This window comes from Dipodomys ordii, unplaced genomic scaffold (assembly GCF_000151885.1).
Source record: "Dipodomys ordii isolate 6190 unplaced genomic scaffold, Dord_2.0 Scaffold88, whole genome shotgun sequence".
NCBI classification, from domain to species: Eukaryota; Metazoa; Chordata; class Mammalia; order Rodentia; family Heteromyidae; genus Dipodomys; species Dipodomys ordii.
Genome location: NW_012267304.1, coordinates 1411625 through 1434222, shown reverse-complemented (window position 1 = coordinate 1434222; position 22598 = coordinate 1411625). Strand labels below are relative to the sequence as shown.

Here is a 22598-nt window from a genome sequence, read left to right as displayed (position 1 = left end):
GCTTTTTTGATGTTACAATCAGATTATACACAAAAGCCAACCATAATGCTGCCAGTAAGGGAAATTTTTACATTGTTACCATAGCCACTTGTTTTGATAACAAAATGCCTAAATGGTTGTTATTTTTTAATGAGTTATAAGAACCAAGAAAGCATGGGATGGGAAGGTGGCTCAGTGGTAGAGCGCTTGCTTTACATGCATGAGGCCCTGGGTTTGATTCCTCAGCACCACATAAGCAAAAAGAAAAAAGCCGGAGGTAGCGCTGTGGCTCAAGTGGTAGTGAGCTAGCCTTGAGCTGAAGAGCTAAGGGACAATGCCTAGGCCCAGAGTTCAGGCCCCACGACCAGACCCCCCCCCAAAAAAATCAAGAAAGCTGACACTTGTAATTTTAGCTATTCAGAAGGCTGATAATATGAGAACTATGGTTCAAAATCAGCCCAGGCAGGAAAGTTCATGGGACTTTCATCTCCAATTAACCAGAAAAAAGTTAGAATTGGAGCTGTGACTCAAGTGGTAAAGCTCTAGCCTTGAGCAAATATGGTAAGGGACAGAGCCTGGGTCCTGAGTTCAAGCCCTTGTATCAGCAAATAAAAAGGCAGTTGTGTTTCTCTTTACTTTTAATGGAATTGCTGGTCAAATAAAACAGAACTTCAGTTAGTTAGGAAAAAGTAGTTTCAGAGGTCTCTTTCATAGATTGATAACAATAATCTAAACATATATTTTTTAAAAGTTAATACTGGATGCTAAGTGCTTTCATATAGCTAGCAAAATGCTAGCTATGTAATAGACTATTGGCTAGATAGATCTAACTATTCCACAATGAGTGTAAGTAAACACACACACACACACACACACACACACACACATACAAACACATACTTCAAAACACCACAATGCATATGATAGATATATTTTTATTGTTGTTTTAAACAATTCTAATGATAATCATAATTGTATCAACTGGCATTTGTAGAACACTTACCCTATCCTAGATAGATTGTCAACCATAGGAAATATTCCATACACAAAGATACATGGATACAACTTTTGTGCTGTTTAATAGATGACACTGTATAATTTTCTATAACAGAGATTTGGCATGTTATCTCTGCAAAACATGATCCACTGTTATCTGAAGTACTTCATTTATCTAATGATTCAAAAAAATGTACTAGTAATTGCTACCAAGATAGAAAACCTAGAATATACTTTTTATTAGAAATTTAAAAGTAGGAACACTTAGAAGCAATTTCTACTACTTAAAAAACAACACCATATTTGGCTTTATAATCTTCAAGATACTATGTGCAGAGATATGTAACCAGTTGCTAAGGAAACTAGTTGCATGATATAATAATACTTTAAAAAAAAGCTAACCTTCCTCAACTTTGGGTGTTTGTTGCTTCCTCTTCTCACTAATGGTTCCCAAGGAGAAAGAAAAATAGAGAACAAAATTTCATGACTAGAAAAAGTACTGTTTCTCTTTCTTTTAGATCCACATCTTCCAAAATGTAATTTTAATAAACTCAGGATTTTAAGAGTAGGATTGTGTAGGTGTGATAATTAAAATGTGGCTTCATTTGCATCAACAGTCACATTATTATCTTCTCGTTTGATCATGTTCTCAAACTATCTGGTATGGAATCTGTTGATGTTGCTGTACCAGTTATATAAAGTCTTAGATTAGAAGTGAACATGACTCCACATTCCAGAGGAAAGTGAGGGCATATTTCCATTAATCTGTGCTCTTAGGAATGGATGAGATAGGATCCAGAACATGAGAATATATAAGCAACAATAATCTAGCCAGAAGCAAAGTTCAGGGGGTCAAGGGTCTTGTATTCCTCTTCAATGATGGGACACCATCATTTAATTTATCTAAGCTACAGTTTCTCCTTCTGCTAAAGGTAGGAGATGATGTTTACTTAACTTCTTCACAAGTTTAGTGTGAGCATCCAATATTTTATCAAGGTCATGTTCTATATTCAATTAATCATCAAATTTTGCAGGCTTACCTACTTAAACTTTTGAACTTCTGTATTCCTTTTCATCTTTTCACAGCAATTTAATTCAAACTTCTTTCAAACATGTTATGGTGCAATTTTAAGGCACAGCAAATTTTTATAGATCTTCCAGTCATAATATGAGACTTTCATCTCCAATTAACCAGCAAAAATCTAGAATTGGAACTGTGGCTCAAGTGTAAGAGCTTCAGCCTTGAGCAAAAATGGTAAGGGAAAGGGCTTGGGTCCTGAGTTCAAGCCCTTGTACCAGCAAAAAATGGCAGTTTTGTTTCTCTTTACTTTTAATGCAATTGCTGGTCAAATAAAACAAAGCTGCAGTTAATTATGAAGAAGTCCAGAGGTCTCTTTCATAGACTGAATCTTTCTAGCTGTATGATTTGTTTTGACAAAAGGATTGCCCCAAAGTAACTTTGAATGACTTCTGAGCAAGGGTTTAGGATGCCTTCTAGCTTTTTCTTTTATTTAATCTCTTGTTTCTTTGAAAGACCCTTTTGTATTACTTTCCTGTTGCTGCTCTAACAAATGGGCATAAAATCTGCGGCTTATAAGAAGTCTAAGTCAACGGTCAACAAAATAAACACCAGGAAGGAGTGAGGTGGAGATCAGGGGAGGGAGTTAGATGAATGAAGAGAAGAAAGAGGGAAACATAATAAAATATCAACACACATCCTACAAAATTAAGAAAACTGAGGGAAGGGAGAAATGAGAGTGAGGGGTAAGAATATTAAAAGGAGTGACATTGACTAAGGAGTGTTGTATCCATAAATTGTTGGTTGGAACTCCTTTGTGCAACTACTTAAAGATAGTACAAAAAAAGAATTATATACATTTTCTTAATCCATTCATCTACTGAGGGGCATCTGGGCTAGTTCCATATCTTAATTATGTTGAATAATGCTGTGATAAATGTAGTTGTGCTGGTAGCTTGAACATTTCTTCATATATCTATTGGTTCTTCTTCAGAGACGTCTCTCTTAAAATCTTTAGCCCACTTGTTAATGGGGCAGTTGTTTCTTTGAGGATGTGTTTTTGGAGGATTTAATTTTTTGAGTTCTAAGAGGCCTTTCTTCTTCTTGTTGCTGTTTTAAAGGAATATGTAATTTTTTATCTTCTCACCCCTATGGTGTATCCCCTGCCGTCACTGTACTTGATTTTGGTACCCTGAACCTTGTATATACAATTGTCTAATTTGAGGAGGGGAAGGGGAATAACAAACACTGAAACAAGGACACGGGATGACCCATTGCAACAATGATACCCATAAGACAGTATACTGGAATTCAACTTTACAATTTTGGGTTGGGCGGAGGAGTGAGGGAGGTGAGAGAGGTAAGGGATAGTGGGAGAACAACAAGGGAAGGGGTAACAATGTTGAGAAGATATGTACTCATTCCCTTATTCATGTAACTGTAACCCCTCTGTACAGCATCTTTACAATAAATAAAATTAAAAAGAATTACACCAAAATATAATAAAAATTATATAGTTATGAAGGTCTGAAGTATCAAATCAGTCTCATTAGATTAAGGTCAAGATGTCAGCACAGTTGCTTTTCTTTTGGAAGTTCTGTGAAGAGAATGTTTTCTTACATTTTCTAGCTTCTATAGGCTGCCAGAATTCCTTGGTACACGGTTCCTTTTTCTACCTTCAAAGCTAGCATTGTAGTGTCTTGAGGTCTCTAAGAATATGTCATCACATAGTCTGAATTTGGTCTTCTTGTCTCCTGTTTATGAGGACTCTGTATAGCTTAGTAAATCTCCCCATTTTAACATCCTCAATTATATTACATCTGCAATGCTTTTTTGTCATATAAGGCAACTAATTTGTAAGGTCTGGGAATCAAGATATGGAATCATTGGGACATTATTCTGCCTGCTTAGCTATGCAGAGAACCATGGGTTATCCCTTTCATAGATGAAAGACCATGGAGAGAAAGAGGCCTCAAGCAGAGGTATCACAAATGGTCAGCTTTGTAGATGAAGCCTCTTAAGAGACTTGCAGGAATAGTCCAGCTGAGTACAACCCAAATGAGTGATCCACAGAAACTTGAACAATACATACACTACATTTTTAGCAGTATGTGGGGGTAGTTGGAACTCAGAGCCTTGTGCTTCCTTGGGCAGATATTCTAATACTGAGCCATGCCTCTAATCTTTTAGTGTACTTTTTTTTGTCTGTCATGGGGCTTTGAATTCTGGGCTTGCACTCTTCAGCTCAGGGGGGTGCTCTATCACTTGAGCCACAGTGCCACTTCTGGTTTTCTAGTGGTTCATTGGAGATAAGTGTCTCACAGTTTCTGCCTAGGCTGTCTTTGAACTGTGATCCTCAGATCTCAGCCTCCTGAATAGCTAGGATTATAGGCGTGAGCCACCAGCGCCCGGCTTACTATTTTTTTGATAGTGTGTAGACCCATACCTGAACCACAATGTTCCTATTTAAGGCTTTAGCTGGAAAAGCTGGAATGATAGATGCATGTCATCATGTCCAACTTCTTCAGTTGAGATGGGATCCTACACACTTTTCTGTCCTGGATGTCTTATTCTCCTGATACCAGTCTCCCATGACCAGTTATTGGTTGAGATGAGGTCTTTGATGTGTGCTGCATCTGGCTTCAAACAAATTCTCCTGATCTCAATCTACCAATAGTTAGGTCTACTACATATTTGCAAGTTTTATAATATTATCATCAGATGGCCAATACATCAATCTCTGTGGATGCAGGTTCACTGTCAGTTCAATCTGTGCCTACATAGCTATGAGACTTGTATTTCTAAAATGCAAATCTAATACTATTCCTTTACTTAAAACTCTATAATACCTTCAGTTAGTGTTCAGAATAAAGTCAAAGTTGCTTATCATGGTATTGAAGACCATCCCTAACTTTGGCTCTGCACATTTTCCCACCTGTTCTTTCATGTAGTATTTGTTTCTTTGAAATGTGTTCATCTGTATCATTTAACTGCTACCTCCTTCAACTGCATATTGCTGTGTAATTTCCTGGATACCTATCTGTCTTCTTCCCTAAGAACTCAAAGCAATGGAGCACTTGAGCACATAACACCACATCTGGGACATAGTAATATTCAATAACTATTCAATTAACCAATACAGCCATAAAGAGTCTTTGCTTGTCAGGAAAGTTCAAAGGTATTTTTGCTTTTGCCTTTTGGATACACTAATCAACTTATTAAAATATTTCAAAGTAACTAGCTGTCAACAGCCTATCTACAAGTACTTACTTCCTATGCAATATTGGACAAAATATTTCAATTTTTGGTTGCCTAATTTAGCACCTATACAATGGAGACATAATTAGTATTCAAGTCAGAGTTGTGGTGGGCAATGAATTAATTAATGTATGCAAAATGTTTTGAGGTATACTTGGCATTTATTGCTATAGAACAACTAAGAATGATTACAGTGATTGTAAACCCCATAATCTATAGAGGTCTGTGTCATTGCACTAATACTTTAGGCCATATCTGTTTTTACTTTCCTGACTTTTCCTTTAAACTACTTATAGCATATGGCTCCTCATATAATGTAAAATCTTTAGCACATATTTATTTTTTATGTCCATGTGAGAGTCATGATTTTGTCTTTTCATTAATTAATTTTTAATTAACATGTGACTTTTCTTGTCTAAGAGGTGAATCTAAAGTGGCAGAGGAAATTATGTTGATGGTATGTGTGTAATTTTTAATTTGGCCCTCTACTCATTTTGTTTGGTTTTCTAAGTCCAATAAATTACCATTGAGTATGTGGCTTTAAGATCTGTCTGTTTAGTGATCTCTGTAAGTGGATTAATGGCTTATAGAGATCTATGTTATCTGAGGTGATAGTTCTTCCCTTGACTACTCAGTTTTATTATCTGATCATTTTATGATCTTTTTAAATAAATAGATGAATACTCATATATACAAACCTTGATCTTATCAGGTGAGTAACAACAGAAAATTTCCTTTAGTTGTCTTTCTCAATTTTGTATCTGTTTTGAGCTCAAGACAATTTAGTCCTAAAGAATGGGAAGAGGCCATTTGTACGTTTGTGTTTACTGGAATTTTAGAACTGGAGTAAGCTCTTACTCCTGCTGCATGCCTACGTGTTTACACTTTACAAGATACTTACAAGATGTTATGTCGAAAACGAACTTTACAACTTTGGTGCGGGGGTGGAGGTGGGGAGGTGAGGGGGGGTGGGGGGGGAGATGGGAAGTGATGGGAAAGGGAAACAAAGGAGGAGGCAACAATGCTTGATGAGAAATGCACTCATTACATTGCCCATGTAATTGTAATCCCTCTGTATGGTATTTTCACAATAAAAAATTAATTTAATTTAATTTTTATTTTTTATTTTTTTTAATTTCATTTTATTTTATTTGTGAACATACTGTACAGAGGGGTTACAATTACATGGGCAGGATAATGCATACATTTCTTACCAAGCATTGCAGCCTCCTCCTTTGTTTACCCTTCACATCCCTTCCCAGCCTCCCCCTCCCATTCCCAAGGTACTTTATTCATTCCTTATGTAATGATATGATTAGAACTCATTTTTGTCCCCCAAAATTCATATGATAAAGTTCTAATTTCTAATCTGACTTCAACTTGAAACAATTTTTTTTTGTTGGTCATGGGCCAGAACTCTGGGCCTGGGCACTGTCCCTCAGCTCTTCAGCTCAAGGCTGGTGCTCTACCACTTGAGGCACAGTGCCAGTTGAGCTTTTCCTGCTTAAGTGGTGCTGAGGAATCTAACCCAGGGCCTCATGCATGCAAGGCAAGCACTCTACCATTGACCTACCTTGTCAGCCCCGAAACAAATTTTTAGGATGCAATTAAGATTAAATGAGGCCATAAACTGGTAAGATTATAACCATCATGTGAGGCCATAGGAAAATTTTTTGCTATGGGCCAAGCACAGAAGCCTTGGAATAAAACCAGCTTGTGGGTACCTTGAGCTTGGAGTTCTCAAAGTCCAGAACTGTGAGCAATACACTTCTGTTAAGACAGTCAATATATAGTATATTCCTATAACCTCTGTAGAATATGACTGACTATATATAATATTCTTGTTTACTCGAGTAAACAAGTATTCATAAATTAGAATACAAAAATCTCAAACTAAAGGAATAGTCTGTAAAGATAAATTGATTATGTAAATAGAATATTCCTAAAACTCCCAGAAAAGTAACTTAAAATTTAAATATTTCCAAGTGTGTTAGATAGAAAATAACCTTAAAAATTTCAAAAATATGTCAAGAATTCATATTTACATAAGTTAGGAAAGCCTTTGGCAAGGGAGACTGGCTTAATATTTTGGGATTGTTATATTTTGGAATTAATATCATGATGGATTTCTTCCTGTTAAGCACAGCATGGATGTAGTTTTATACTATTTAAGTAAATTTGAAACTTACATAAGTTTACTGGTAAGGTGGGCTAGGATTCATCTTAGTGCTTAAGATTATGTTTAATAAAAAGTGAGTCGGCAAGATGAGTTAGTTTTTTCACTATGTGTATACAGAAAGCTCCAAGTCTCAAGGCCAAAGCAGAGTGCAGTTGTTTTGGAGTAGAGACCTTGCATCAAACATCTATGAAGTCTAGAAAGCATTGTATGCTTTATGTGTGTACTGTAAAGAAAAGTCAGGGATCTGAATCTAGAAGGACAATGAACCAACACAAAACATTCATTATTCAACTGAAGGATCATTTTGAAAATCAACCCTACAGCAACAGTACCGACAGTAACAAAGAATTCTGCTCGTGTCTTTTCCTCATACCTTATCTAACTTGGGACTTTTGGATTTAAGAACCCTTAGAGTTCTTGGGAAATTCAAGAAAGTTGTTATCTAAAAAATATCAGAGGGGGGTTGGGAAGGTGGCTCAGTGGTAGAGTGCTTGCTTTGCATGCATGAGGCCCTGGGTTCGATTCCTCAGCACCACATAAGCAAAAAGAAAAAAGCCAGAAGTAGAGACCTTTTATTATTGTCTTGTATGTAAGTTTATCTTATTTGGGAAGGGGAAGGGTAAGCACAGAAATGGTGGGGCAAAGGGTGAACTAATGCAGCAGTGATACTCACTAGACACTATGTTGGAATTGAACTGTGCAACTCGTAGGGGAGGAAGACTGGGAGGGAAAATGGAATATAATGATGGAGGGGGTGACACTGTTAAAAAAAGAAATGTACTCAATACCTCACTTATGTAACTAACACTTCTGTACATCACCTTTACAATAAAAATTAATAATAAAAAACAAAAAATGTTGACATAAAAATAATTAAATGCATTGGAAATGATTTGCTTAAATTGAATAGCTATTCTGATAAATTTTCTTTTAATAGTTATTTTTAACTCTAGCAAACAATTTCTTATAATTTCTTAAGTATCAGCTTAAACATAATTTCCAAGGTTTTAAGTAAATAAATTCTTAGAACGTGCATGTGTTCATCATGGCTATTTTTGAATGCTTCAGTAATTATACATTTTTAAATTGGTCAGGGGATGGGAAGGTGGCTCAGTGGTAGAGCGCTTGCCTTGAAAGCCTGAGGCCCTGGGTTTGATTCCTCAGCACCACATAAGCAAAAAGAAAAAAGCCAGAAGTGGCACTGTGGCTCAAGTGGTAGAGCGCTAGCTTTGAGCTGAAGAGCTGAGGGACAGCGCCCAGGCCCAGAGTTCAGGCCCCACGACCAGACCCTAAATAAATAAATAAATAAATAGGTCAGTTTTGCAGGATGCTGGTTGCTCATTCCAATACTTCTAGCTATTTGTGAGGCTGAGGTCCAGAGGATTGCATTCAAGGACAGCCTGTGTAGAAAAGTCTGGTAACCAAAACTCCACTTCTAAAATAACCAGCAAAAATCTGGGCTGGATACATAGCTCAAATAATTGAGTACCAGCTAAACCAGCAAACCAAGTGAATGTTAGGCTTTCAAGAATTTCTAACATAGTGAGGATCAACAACTAGAAAATGTAATAAAGCTTTTTTAGAACCTTTTACAAGTTTAAGAGCAGAAGACTGAAAACATAAATCTTCTACGGGCAAATGACTCATTTCCTAGTAAAATAAAATACATCCTACATACTGTATTTTTCTGAAACTATGTCTGCACTATGTTGATTATAACTTTTTACCAAATTGATTTCTATTTCACAGAGTATAGTTTGAGTGAGAGATTGATAACGATAAATGATGCATTTCTTGCTCTTGTAATCCAGCAGAGCTTGTGTATACATATAATAAAACTTTCGTATGTTTTACTATGTGTGATATCTCAAAGTGGCAAAATAGCAAGTTGCCTAGCATATTCAAGGGTAATGTCTCTCTATGGTATATAAAAATAAAAGGCAAAAAAATATTAGCTTCTGGGTGCCTGTAAACCTAGCTACTCAGGAGGTTGAGTGTTGAGGATTGTGATTCCAAACTAGCCTGGGCAGGAAACTCCATGACACTTTTTTAAAATTTTATTTTATTGTAAAGATGCTGTGCAGAGGGGTTACAGTTACATGAATAAGGTAATGAGTACATTTCTTGTTGAGTATTGTTAACCCCTCCTTTGTTTTTCTTCTACTATCCCTTCCCTCCTCCACCTCCCCTACTACCCCTCCCCAAAGTTGTAAAGTTCATTTCAACATAGTGTCTTGTGAGGCTCATTGCTGAAATGGGTCATCCTGTGTCCTTGTTTCAGCATTTTGTTATTCCCTTTCCCCTACACAAATTAGATAAATTTATATACAAGATGCAGGGTACCAAAATTGAATACAGTGAAAACAAGGGATATACCATAGGGGGAAGAACATACAAAGGAAAAAAATCACACAGTACAATAAAACAACAACAGGAAAAAACTTTTTATGTTCATAAAAAGAAGTGAAGGACCTCTATGAAGAAAACTTTAAAAACTTGAAGAAGGAAATTAAAACAGAACTAAGGAAGTGGATAAACCTCCCATGCTTCTGGATTGGGAGGATTAACATCATGAAAATGGCAATACTGCCAAAGGCTATCTACAAATTCAGTGCAATACCCATCAATATACCAGCCTCATTCTTCAATGAAATAAAAGAAGCAATCCAAAAATTCATATGGAACAATGAAAGACCCCAAATAGCAAAAACAATCCTTAGCAGAAAGAACAGTGCTAGATGAATATCAATACCAAACTTCAAACTCTACTACAAAGCCATAGTAATCAAAACGGCTTGGTACTGGCACAAGAACAGACCTGAGGACCAATGGAATAGAACTGAAGACCTAGAAATGAACCTACATACCTATAGCCACCTAATCTTCGATAAGGGAGCCAAAAATTAGAATGGAAGAAAGCCTCTTCAGTAAATGGTGCTGGCAAATTGGTTAAATACCAGCAGAAAACTGAAGTTAAATCCTCATATATCATCCTAAAACAATCACCCAGAAGCAATTTCAAATAGATCGAAGACCTTGAAGTCAAAGGAGATACCCTGAAAACAGTACAGGAAGGAATAGGAGAAACTCTAGGACTCCATGAAACTCTTATTTCCAGTTAACCATCAAAAACCAGAAGTGCCACTAAGGCTCAAGTGGTTTAGAACTAGCCTTGAGCACAATAACTCAGGAACTGCGCAGAGGCCCTGAGTTCAAGTCCCAACACTAGCATAAAAATGCATGTGAGCTCAATATTGTGATTAGTAATCAGTGCTTCAACATTCTTTCTTAGAAATAAATTAGAATATAATGAATATTTAGATATCATTAATATTTATTTACTTAAAATAAGCTTCAGGTTTTAACTAACCTTGGAAATTATGTTCAATGAAGATTCATATAACTTATCTAAGGAGTTCTGCTAAGATACCAATATTTTAGATGGATTCTTAATTTATTGAACCACCATATTCATATAATTATGATATATTCTTATAATATGCTTAAAATACTGTATATTACATTGGGTTTATATATCTCAAGATTATTTTCTCTGAAAAAATATATATTAATGCTTGTTATGTTCTTTGAAAATAAGATCAATCACTGCTTACAATTATTTTGTCTAAAACTTCTTGGGACCTATTTTACTATCTTGATTTACATGTCAAAAAAGCAAACACATTTCCTTAAAAGTTGTATTATTCTTAAAATGAATGCTCCTTAGACCTTTTACTTTTTAAAGTTATCAGTAATAAACTAACCACCTCGAAATGAGGATTTTGTTTTGTTTTTTGGTTGGTCCTGGGGCTTGAACTCTAGGCCTGGGAGCTGTCACTCAGCTCTTCAGCTCAAGACTAGCACTCTACTACTTGAGCCACAGAGCCACTTCCGGTTTTCTGGTGGTTTATTGGAGATGAGTCTCATGGACTTTCCTGTCCGGCTGGCTTTGAACAGGTGTGAGCCACCAGCACCCTCCTTTGAAATAAATTTTGATTCTGATGCTTCACTGATATTTGTATCAGTGACCAGTCTGTGTGCTTCATCTTCAACAAAAGAAATCTGTCGTAGGGACCCGTGGAAAGGAGTTATATCAGGTATTCTGGAACCAGGCTTCTGAAACACAAGATCTTATGGAACAAGAGTACTAGATGATGTGATATGAAATGTATGTTTTTAAAGGATATTATTAATGTTTTAATGCTTAAAGAGAAGTCCTTTCTCTTCTAAGATATTGGGGTTCAGATCATGATATTACAAAATATGAATCTTTATGGGTTGGTTGCTTTGAGTGACAGAAACTGTTCATGATGGAAATATCTCAAGTATGAAGTTTTGTTCTGACCGTCTCTGATCCTTCTGTCTCCTGTTCCTCTTTTCCCTCTAAAGCTTGCCATGGAACCTGAAATTCTCCTTCCCTAATGTGGCTCACAGAAGCTAGGGTTCCATCCTCACGAAGCCAGTCATAAAACTGAGAAAGGTCACGCTGTCTTTTTCCCTTAAAGCCCTCATTCCAGAAAGGTTCTGTATCATAGTTGTACCAGGTGAAAAAGTTCTACCCAGCAAGGCTAAGAAGAACATGAACAAAGCTAGTGGCTTATACCTGTACTCCTAGCTACTCAAAGAAGGAAATCTGAGGATTATGGTTTGAAGCCAGCCCAGCAAGGAAAGTCTGTGAGACTTACATGGCCAATTTAACAAAAAAAAAATGAGACAGAAGTGGCTCATGTGGCAGTGCCAGCCTTGAGTGTAAAACGGAAGGAGAAAATCCTGGCCCAGAGTTCAAGCTCCAGTACCAGTAGAAGAAAGAAAGGAAGGAAGGAAGTAGGGAAGGAAGGCATGAAGGAAGAAGACCTTTGCCAGTCTATTAGACTATACTCCTTTTTTTCCCAGTCCTATTTCTATCCCACTGTCCATACTTCATCTAATCTAAGAATAAAGGGGTGACATTGATCAAAATATATTCATAAACTGGTTTAAGTGGCAACTCCTTTGTACAACTACATAAAGATAATTTTAAAAATAAAAATGTTTTACTCTAGGTCTTTGAGTTTTCACTTCTCAAAGCTCCTGTGTCATATAAAATTATAATCAAATGAATTTGGTTAAGCTTTGCTCTAGTTTGTTTTTCTTATAATTGTTAGATGTGGCTCTTATGGTAGGCCAAGAAAGATATACTTTTCTGCCCCATAATACTGTAACTCATAGACTCTATTTTATAAATTAAAATAACTGTCTTAAAAATAAGTTTCTCTCCTTAGTTCCTCAGAATTCTGAAATTTTTTATTGAACATTCTTATTTTCATCCTGATGTAGTAAATTGAATAGGTTCAGTGAGAACTCTTTCTCTTTTATCAGGACATAAGTAGAAACATTGCTTGTACAACTGTCATGTATAAAATTATGTACAACTATTTACATGTGACAAGATGTTTGTAAGACTCTAAGACTGATTTCATGAAGCATTGCTGGCAACGTGGGAAAACTTATTGTATATGGCTTCCAGTATTCTCTACCCTTTAGATGAGTCAGGAAGGTTATTTCATGGTAGACCAGAAACCTTAGGATAGCCTGAGAATCTCAAATTGAAAGAAATGTTTCCAAATTTAGATAGGTACTATAGGAAATTTCTTTTTTCTTAGACTCAGTGCCATTAGTAATCACAGGCCTTTCAAAAAGGATAATATGAGACTTCTTATGAAACGTCTATCAAGGTAAATTTAAGACCTATATGAAAAATTAACATACTCAATGTACCTTGGAAACAGGTCAAATTGAATGAGACAAACCTAATTTTGAGGTAAAGATATTCTTTATGACTGATCTTAATTTATAAAGTAGTGGTAATGTTTATGTTTCAGTGGAAAAGTATACATTATCTATAACATATCATTCAGGTCAGTCTGATTCTAGTCTTGTTCTCTTTGTTCTGTAGAGCCTGGTGTTAAGGTGTTGGAATAGATTATAGTAATATTCAATGGGAAAAGTAATTCAGACTTTGGAATATGCAGTATACATAGATGCTTGGTGAATAAACCCATCTGGAAGACTATCTATAGTATAGATTTTGATTGCACCCCCCCCATCAAAATCCCATGTGTTAAAGTCCTCTTCCCTAGCTTGGTAATATATATATATACATATATATATATATACATATATATATATGTATATATATATATTACCATATATATATACATATATATATGTATATATATATATATATATATACTGTTTTTGTTTTTGTTTTTTGGTTGTGGGGTTTGAACTCGGCCAGCTCAAGGCAAGCATTCTACTGCTTGAGCCACAGTGCCACTTCCAGTTTTCTAGTGGTTTATTGGAGGCAAGAGTCTTATGGACTTTCCTGCCCAGGTTAGCTTTGAAACAATCATCAGATCTCAGCCTCCTGAGTAGCTAGGATTACAGGCATAAGACACAGGCGCCTGGCTTCTAGCTTGGTAAAATTGAGGTGTGCTGGAAGATTTAACAAGAAGGACTCAGAGGAGGTTTTTAAATTATTGAATACATGCCCTTGAAGGGATTTTTTTTATTGTGAAAATACTGTACAGAAGGGTTACAATTACATGGGCAAGATAATGAGCACATTTCTTATCAAGCATTGTAGCCTCCTCCTTTGTTTCCCCTTCCCATCCCTTCCCATCCTCCCCCCACCCCCCACCCAATCCTCCCCATTCCCCCCACCCCCCGCACGAAAGTTTTTAAGTTCGTTTTCGACATAACAACTTGTACATCTCATTGTTGCAATGGGTCCACCTGTATCCCTATTTAAACAATTTGTTTTTCCACTTCCCCTCCACAAATTATACCGACATCAAATACAGTGAAAGCAGGGGTTATACTGTGGGGAAGGGACATACAAAGCAACAAAGAAATAATCTTATAAATGTGTTAGAAACAATCGCATGAAAGAAAAAAAACCATTTGAATACATATCTTAGGGTTCATTTCCTTAAGATCACCTTATCTGACCTTTTCTGCTTGACTCAGACATATACTAGATATTGCAAATAAGGGAAACCATGGGACCTATGTTTCTTTGGGCCTGGCTTACTTCACTTAATATAATTTTTTCCAAGCCTTTCCATTTCCTAACAAATGGGGCAATGTCATTCTTTCTGATGAAGGCATAGAATTCCATTGTGTATATATACCACATTTTCTTGATTCGTTCATCTACTGAGGGGCATCTGGGTGGGTTCCATATCTTACCTATAGTAAATAATGCTGTTGGTGGGAGTGTAAACTTGTTCAACCACTTTGGAAACAAAAGATTCCACATAGAGCTCCCCTATGATCCAGCAATCCCACTTTTGGGCATTTACCCAAATGTTTACAAACAAGACCACACTAAAGCTACCAGCACGACTATGTTTATTGCAGCATTATTTACTATAGGTAAGATATGGAACCTTGAAAGGATTTTGAGACCCTAATCTATCCCTCTTTTGCTTTCTGGCTTTACACCCTTGCCATATACCAGAAACTAAAAAGCAGTAGAACATTTAAAACTGTCAGCCAAAGTAAACTTTCTTTCATTGTAAGTTGATTGTAATCTCAGTTATTTCTTATAGTGAAAGAAAACTGACACACAAGCTTGAGTGAGATTTACTTATCCTGTGGGATTCAATATTTACTTTTCATGCAAAGGAACAATTTACCAAGGACTGTTAATACTGGTGACATTTTCTTTAATCTGGCAGTGTACAGTGAAAATTTTCCCTTTTAATCATTTATCAGCTTTAAAACCATTCTAGAGACATCTGAAAACAAAAATACAAAAATAATACTAAATTATGTATATTATTCAATTATACAGTAAAGTGTCTCTTAAATTTAATCCAAGTGTTAGTAAAAGCTATAATAACCAAAAAATAATAACAACCCCAATTGACATTAGAATTTTTTGAAAATAGGAGGTTTGTCTCACCTAACACACAGCAACAAATAATAAAATTATGGCATAGTTCATTTAAGTACTGTTTAAGAAAAGAATTTGCTGTCATACATGGTTATTTACTAAATAAATATGTAGTCACTAAGGCATTATGATTTAGTATCTTGCTGTTTCTCTGATATAATAGCACTAGTAGAAAGATGTGAAAAATACCATGCAATTATATTCCAGTTTTGACAAGGCACCATGTAGTTACACATTCATCAGTTGCTATGTAATTACTGAGAATACCATTCATCTAACATTTCCTGTACTTTCAGCAGAGTAGCCTCTGCAATGTGGTACCAAGCATAGTCTGGTGCTAAACCAAATCTCCTGAGATTTGGATCAGATCCCTTCAGGGGTACACATGTTCAAGTGACAGAGATACCCTTTTGCTAAAAGGGAATCAGCAGATATACTTCTGTAATTGACCCCCATTATCTTAATCTCTGAGAACTCTTTAAATGGTGATAATGCTATCACAGAAAAGACACATACTTTGCAATCTTTGCCTAATGTCCTCTGACTACCCAGGGAGAATCCAAATGGTGCTCAAGTTTTCCAACTAAGCAATAAAAGATTAATTGTACCTGGGAGAATATATACAGCCACCATTAATTTTTTGAAACTGTCATTCCATAGAAAGAACATGAATAAATGGTCATGTAGCATCACATGGTTTGTGATGTTTCAGTGATCTTAAAGAACTTGTTACCTTTTACCTATGAGAGAAGTACTGAAGGGGAAATAATTTAAAAATTGTTTTAGAAACCGTCTGCTTTTGGAATTATGGAATAAATACACTTTCATCTATTCCTCTTATTAAATATAAGTAAGTTCTTGGGATGTTTCATATAAAACAAAATGTGAGCAGATTATGAAAAGTGAAGCACAGACAGACATGCTACGAAAATCAGGAACAAAATAAATTACGTAATAATACGTGTTCTGGAGTTTTCTTTTTTCTTTTTTGTGCTGATTGTGTGGCTTGAACTCAGGGCCTTTGTTTTTTGCTCAAGGATAACACTCTACCACCTGAGCCACAGCTCCTTTTCTGGCTTAGTGATTAATTGAAGATTACAGTCTTACATACTTTTTTGTCCAGGCTGGCTTTGAACTCTGATCCTCAGATTTCATCCACCTGTGTAGCTAGGATTACAGGTTTGAGCCAGCCTGGGCAGGAAAGTCTGTGGCCCTCTAAACTCCAATTAAGCACCAAAAAGCCAGAAATGGAGCTATGGCTCAAGTGGTAGGGTGTTTTCCTTGACCAAAAAAACTCAGGGACAGGGCCCAGGCCCTGAATTTAAGCCCCAGAATGGTCTAAATAAAAACAAAAACAAAAACAAAAAATGTAAGAATCGAGTATCAAATGACTTAGCAATTATATTCCTGAGTAACTAGAAATATACATATACACAAAAAAAACTCATGCATACAAAAAAAGGAATGTACTTTTATTTATATGCCTTAAACCTGTGGCATCCTTCATGGCACACAACTGGTAATGGCTAAGAAGATTTGGCACATGCTCATCATGATTATTAGCAATAACAAAGGAATTAGTTATCATTAGTTATCATACAATCTAGAGGAATGTCCAGAGAAGTAGTCTGAAAGTAGCTAATCCCTCATATTTATATAATCCAATTTGTGTAACATTCTCCAAATAACACAATTACAGAAATGTTTAAGTATTTATCTGGGTACTGGTGGTTTAAACCAGTGAACTTAGCTGCTCAGGAACTTGAGATCTGAGGATCTTGTTTCAAAGCCAATCTGGGAAGAAAAGTCTATGCAATTCTCATCTCCAAATAATCAGCAAAGCTGGAAGTAGAAGTGTAGCTCCAATGATATGGCTACAGCCTTGAGTGAAAAGAGTTAAAAGAAAGTAAGAGACCCTAAGTACAAGTGCCAGTACCAGCATACACATACAAAAAGATATGAAAGGACAACATTGAGTATCTTTATCAGAATAGACCTGTTCTGTGTCATGATACTGTATCCATGTCAGTATCCTGCTATAGTTCTAGAAGAATTTACTTGTGTGGGAAACTGGGTAAAGATTATACAATAGTTTTCTGTATTATTTCTTATACATTTATGAGAGTGCAGTTATGTCAAAACAAAAGGCTTAATTCCAACTTCTCTGGATGAAAAATAAAGCAGTAGAGATTAGTACAGTAATGTAATTCATTTTATTTTTCAAGAAATGAAATCTCCTCAGATATCTATCTGGTCTTGTAGACTTTGGGGTGGGAAAAAGCAAAGTGAGCTTTTCCATACATGGCTGATATCTTTTTTCTGTCCTTTGGAGTTAGTCAGTACATATTCAGGTAGCTGATAAAACCTGGACCAATGGAATCCAGCAAGAAGATTGATTGAAAATTACCAGTGTGAGACACCTTTCTTTGTTTGTTTGTTTGTGCAAGATGAAGAACCTGCTCCCTTTCACACCTAAACTATTTTGGAATCTGTATTTTTATTTAAACATTAATATTGCCATTTCAAAAAGCACAATTAACTGTGAGCTATAGCTTGTTGTGAAAATAATATCAATTTTAAAGCCATTTGAAATGAATTTTTGTCTTTTTAAATCTGGTTTATTTTTAACTGTTTTTTAGATAGAGTTGCTATGGGCTCTAGATTCACCTTGAACTCACTCTATAGCTAGGGATACCTTTCAACATTCAATCCTACTACCTCTGCTTCTCAAGTGTTGGGATTACAGGTGTGAGCCACCAAACTCAACCTAAATATTTTTGTTGCTGTTGTTACCATTTAGCTTTAAAGTTGTGTCAAGTTAGAAATTAATTTTATATTTTGTATTTTATTTCTAAAAGAAGCAGAACAATATTTTAGAAAACTGTAGAGGAGATGGAAAAAGAAATCCAATTCAATAAATATATGCCCAGCTAGTGGAACAATATTTTATTTTAGCCACTCAGTAACTGATTTAAAATAAAAATTTAATCTCCTTTAATCTGTCAAAATAAAACAAAAGATTCCATTTGTCCTTTTCATAAAAACAAGTAATTTTAAACAGCATTATGGTGGATATAGTGTGTTAAAAGGTCAAGTGTTTTAGAAGTACACTGATAAAAACCTAAAAGGTTTTCTCAGTTTGTCTTCATTTTCCCAAATGATAGGAGGAAAATCAGTGCAGCATGCTGCCTTGTTTAGTTGCCTTAATGTTTACACACACACACACACACACACACACACACACATTCATTAAATTTCTTATCCTTTTATGTGAAACTTAATTCTTTATGTTTGGACTCGGGATGAGTCGAAGTATGAAAATCCATTTTACTTGATGGATTGAACTATCTATAGATAATCCGATAAGAAATTATATTTAGCTGGTTTTGAGAATGGTCTTCTAATGGGTTAACCTACTGGTGTCTAATTAATCTAATATTATATAACAAAATACCTTATACTTAGTGGCTTCAAATAACAAACAGTATTTCAGTTTCTGTTGGTCATGAATTTGAATGGCTTAGATAAATGGATCTGGCTAAGCATTTTCCAGAAGATGGAAGCTAAGGTGTTGACTGAGATGGCAGTCGTCAAAATCCATGCCTGAGGCTTCTGGATCCACTTAAAGATGGCTGCCTTACATTGCTCTTAGCAGGAGACCTGAGGTCCTCACCATGGTAGAACTCTCCTTAGGCAAACTAAATGTCCTCATAACATTGCAAAAACCTTTCCTGACAGCAAGAAATCTTAAGAAAGAGTAAGAAGGAAGAATGTTTTTTATGAAATAGTCTCCACAGTGATACACCACTCAATGTGTTTTGTCTGTTAGAAGTGTCATTAAGGCAAGCATCCACTCCAAGGGAGGGGAATTCGTTTCTACCTCCTGAAGAGAAGAATTTTAAGTAATCTGTCGATCTTTCTCTAAAGCAACACTATGACCAACTCCAATTTATTTGACGCATCTTTCCTTATACTCAGTTGATAAAATTTACAATTCACATATCAAATAAGATATCTACTACATAAAACCCGAATATTAGGTCACAAAAATCATGCCTAGGCAAAACATGAAATCTATGCTTACTCAAATCTATGAAGAGCTTTTGATGTAAATGGAGAAAAAGAAAATGGAGGAAATGAACTTTCTGTCACTGGCTTTGGTGGAAGATAAAAGTGCAGGAAAATCAAGGAGGCAAAGGAATGAGAGAAAAACAAAATATTAAAGATTTTGATAAATAATGGGATTTTCTGTAAGTGACAATAAAAGAGTTTCACAGTATAATTAGACAACTGACAAATGATTCAGTAATGTTTTTGCTGTTTTTATATGTTGGTTTATAATGGAATCTAACTTAGTTTTGCCAAATTCTGCTTTATAGTAACGAAGAAAACATACTTTGTAATTCCATAATAAGGAAAAACCCAGAAAAATGTGTTGTAGTTTATGGATTATGTTTCAGCTGATTTTAGGAAGAATCCTTTGCAACAACTACAGTTTTAACTAGGAAGAAAAGAGTGAAAACTCTCTTTTTTACTCTTTTGAAGGAAAGAATGAAGACTATCTTTCTTATTCTTTTGAAAGTGGCAAGCTGTACTATGAATCAGGTGTTAGAATTTATAAACTTCATAGCTATTAGAGAATTTTGTTATTTTGAGCTCTACTAATAGTATTGCATTGCTCTGTAAAAGCAAATAAGTTATGAGATCCTTTCATCAACCTGTCCATAAAAACATTAATTCTTCTTGGGCTGATTTTTGTGCAACAAGATGCATTTTTATTTGAAAATACAAATGCATTTTGTAGACTACACAGTCTTGAATATCAAAAATATATTCCACATGACAGAATTATTTGAACTGGTTCATGTTAGTCAGTAACGAACCATGCCACAATCTCATTATCCACAGTTAGCTACTGCTACCAACAGCAGCATTTCAGAGTAGCAACATTTCATCAGCACAGTGTCACACTTGAGAAGCTGGACTCAAGCTGATATAAATAACCAATAACTAGAATGTACTTCCCCCTAACATTTTTAATCTATGTATCTATGTATATATATTTATATATTTTATGCAGTGCAATAGTTACCATAAGCTACTAGTATTATCCTTTAATGTCTATGCGGCCAACAAAATTATAATAATCTTTTAGCAAAATTATATTAATCTTATTAACAGAAGCAAGAGCAAGTTAAGTATATTTTTAAATGTTTATTTTATTATTTGATGCCTCTAAACGTAATGGATCTCCAGTGTACAAGAAATGACCATGGTCATGATGACAATGTTGATTCATATCCTTTTATAGATATACTAACGTATCTGAACTGTTTCCTGGATTGTTTAAGACAGTATAGCTTGAAGTGAAGTAAGTTTTTAAAATATAAAGATAGAGGTTGATGGAAAAATTATCTGAGAAAACTAAAAATGGAAGAATTTCTATATAAATGATTTTAGAGAAGTTAGTAGGACAAATTATATTTTCCTCAGTGGGTAGGGATATAAAATTCATGATGCAAAATGGAGGCCCTCACTGGAAGTATAATTAAGCTACAGGAGAATTTAGAATAACTTGTTAGATGATATAGACTCATACTAAATTAAGGAGTTACAAATGTACAGTGTCTTCTTCTTATTTTGGTAGTACTGAGGTTTCAACTCAGAGCCTTATACTTGCTAGGCAGGCAGGAAGGCATACTACTTGAGTCTTACTCCCATCCCAATTCTCTTAATTTTTGAGATTGACATCATAGATGACACTATTTTCCACAGGCACATATCATCATTTTCTTCTTGTTACAAATAGTATAAGTATGTGTTGTGTGTGTAAGAGAGAAAGAGGGAGGGAGGGCGGGAGAGAGAGAGAGAGAGAGAGAGAGAGAGAGAGAGAGAGAGAGAGAGAGAGAGAGAGAGAGAAGTACCACTGGCAGAATTGTTTTAATAGTGGGAGTGATGGTAGATGTTTGAGGGTCTATAAATATGATAAGGGTGGTATGGATTATATTTGCAAAAATAAAAATAAAAAGGAATCTAAAAATGTTTGTTCTGATGAGGGATATAAATGGAAAGTTATATGTAACCTATGTGTAATCCACCAGTCTGGGTTAAGTCAGAAGCAGAAGTTGTTGCTTTCTTTAAACTAAGGCAGTGTGCTTATTGTGAAGTTAAATCAGGAATGTTTATTTCAGAAACAGAGGAGTCTGTGACATCCTTTGCAAAACTTGCTACTCAGTGAGAAGAGGGACATGAACCAAAAGACTTGGTGAGCAAAAGATAATAATATAAAACAAGCTTCTGAATATGAACTCAAATGAGGGATGTTAGGTCTTTTGCTCATTGCCTTGCACGAAAACAAAAGAAAGCTAAAATATATTCTTAAAAGTAGTTACTCACAGAAGGGGTGACATTGACCAAGATGCATTATAAAATATCAGCTCATTTGTTGAATTAAAAAGAAAATTAGCCGGGCACTGGTGGCTCACGCCTGTAATCCTAGCTACTCAGGAGGCTGAGATCTGAGGATCGCGGTTCAAAGCCAGCCCGGGCAGGAAAGACCGTGAGACTCCTATCTCCAATAAACCACCAAAAAACCGGAAGTGGCACTGTAGCTCAAGTGGTAGAGCGCTCGCCTTGAGCTGAAGAGCTGAACGACAGCGCCCAGGCCCAGAGTTCAAGCCCCACGACCGACAAAAAAAAATAAAAAAAAAAAAAAAAAAAGAAAATTAATTATGCTTCAGTATACTCATTGTAGGCATATATCCATATCTCATTTATGTTAGGTTTCCCAAAGCACTAAGTCTAGTGCTTTTTACAAATTAGTGTCTTAATAACCATGCTTTAACTTTTTCTCTTCTGATAAGTAGTATAAAAATTTAAAAAATCATGTAAAGGTTTACTATTAAGGTATGGAGATTCTTTTCCTCTCACCTCTCTACCTTATACTTTATAATAAGCAAATAATTGAGGGATATATATGTGTAGCTTCAGCTGGGTACTGGTTCCTCATGCCTGCAATCCTAGCCACTCAGGAGACTGAGATCTGAGGGTAGTAGTTCAAAGCCAGCCTGGGCAGAAAAGTCAGTGAGACTCTTATCTCCAATAAACCACTCAGAAAACCAGAAATGATGCTGTGGCTCAAGTGGTAGATCTCTAGCCTTGAGCTGAAGAGCTGAGGGACAGCACCCAGACCCAGAGTTCAAGCCCAGAAACTGACAATATATATATGT

At 35.7% G+C, this 22598-nt stretch overlaps 1 protein-coding gene across 1 annotated transcript in view; it reads right to left on the bottom strand.

Annotated features, from left to right (window-relative positions):
* Nucleotides 1-22598, bottom strand: part of Il1rapl2 (interleukin 1 receptor accessory protein-like 2) — a 1034228-nt gene that overhangs the window by 81148 nt on the left and 930482 nt on the right. The window lies entirely within an intron of this gene.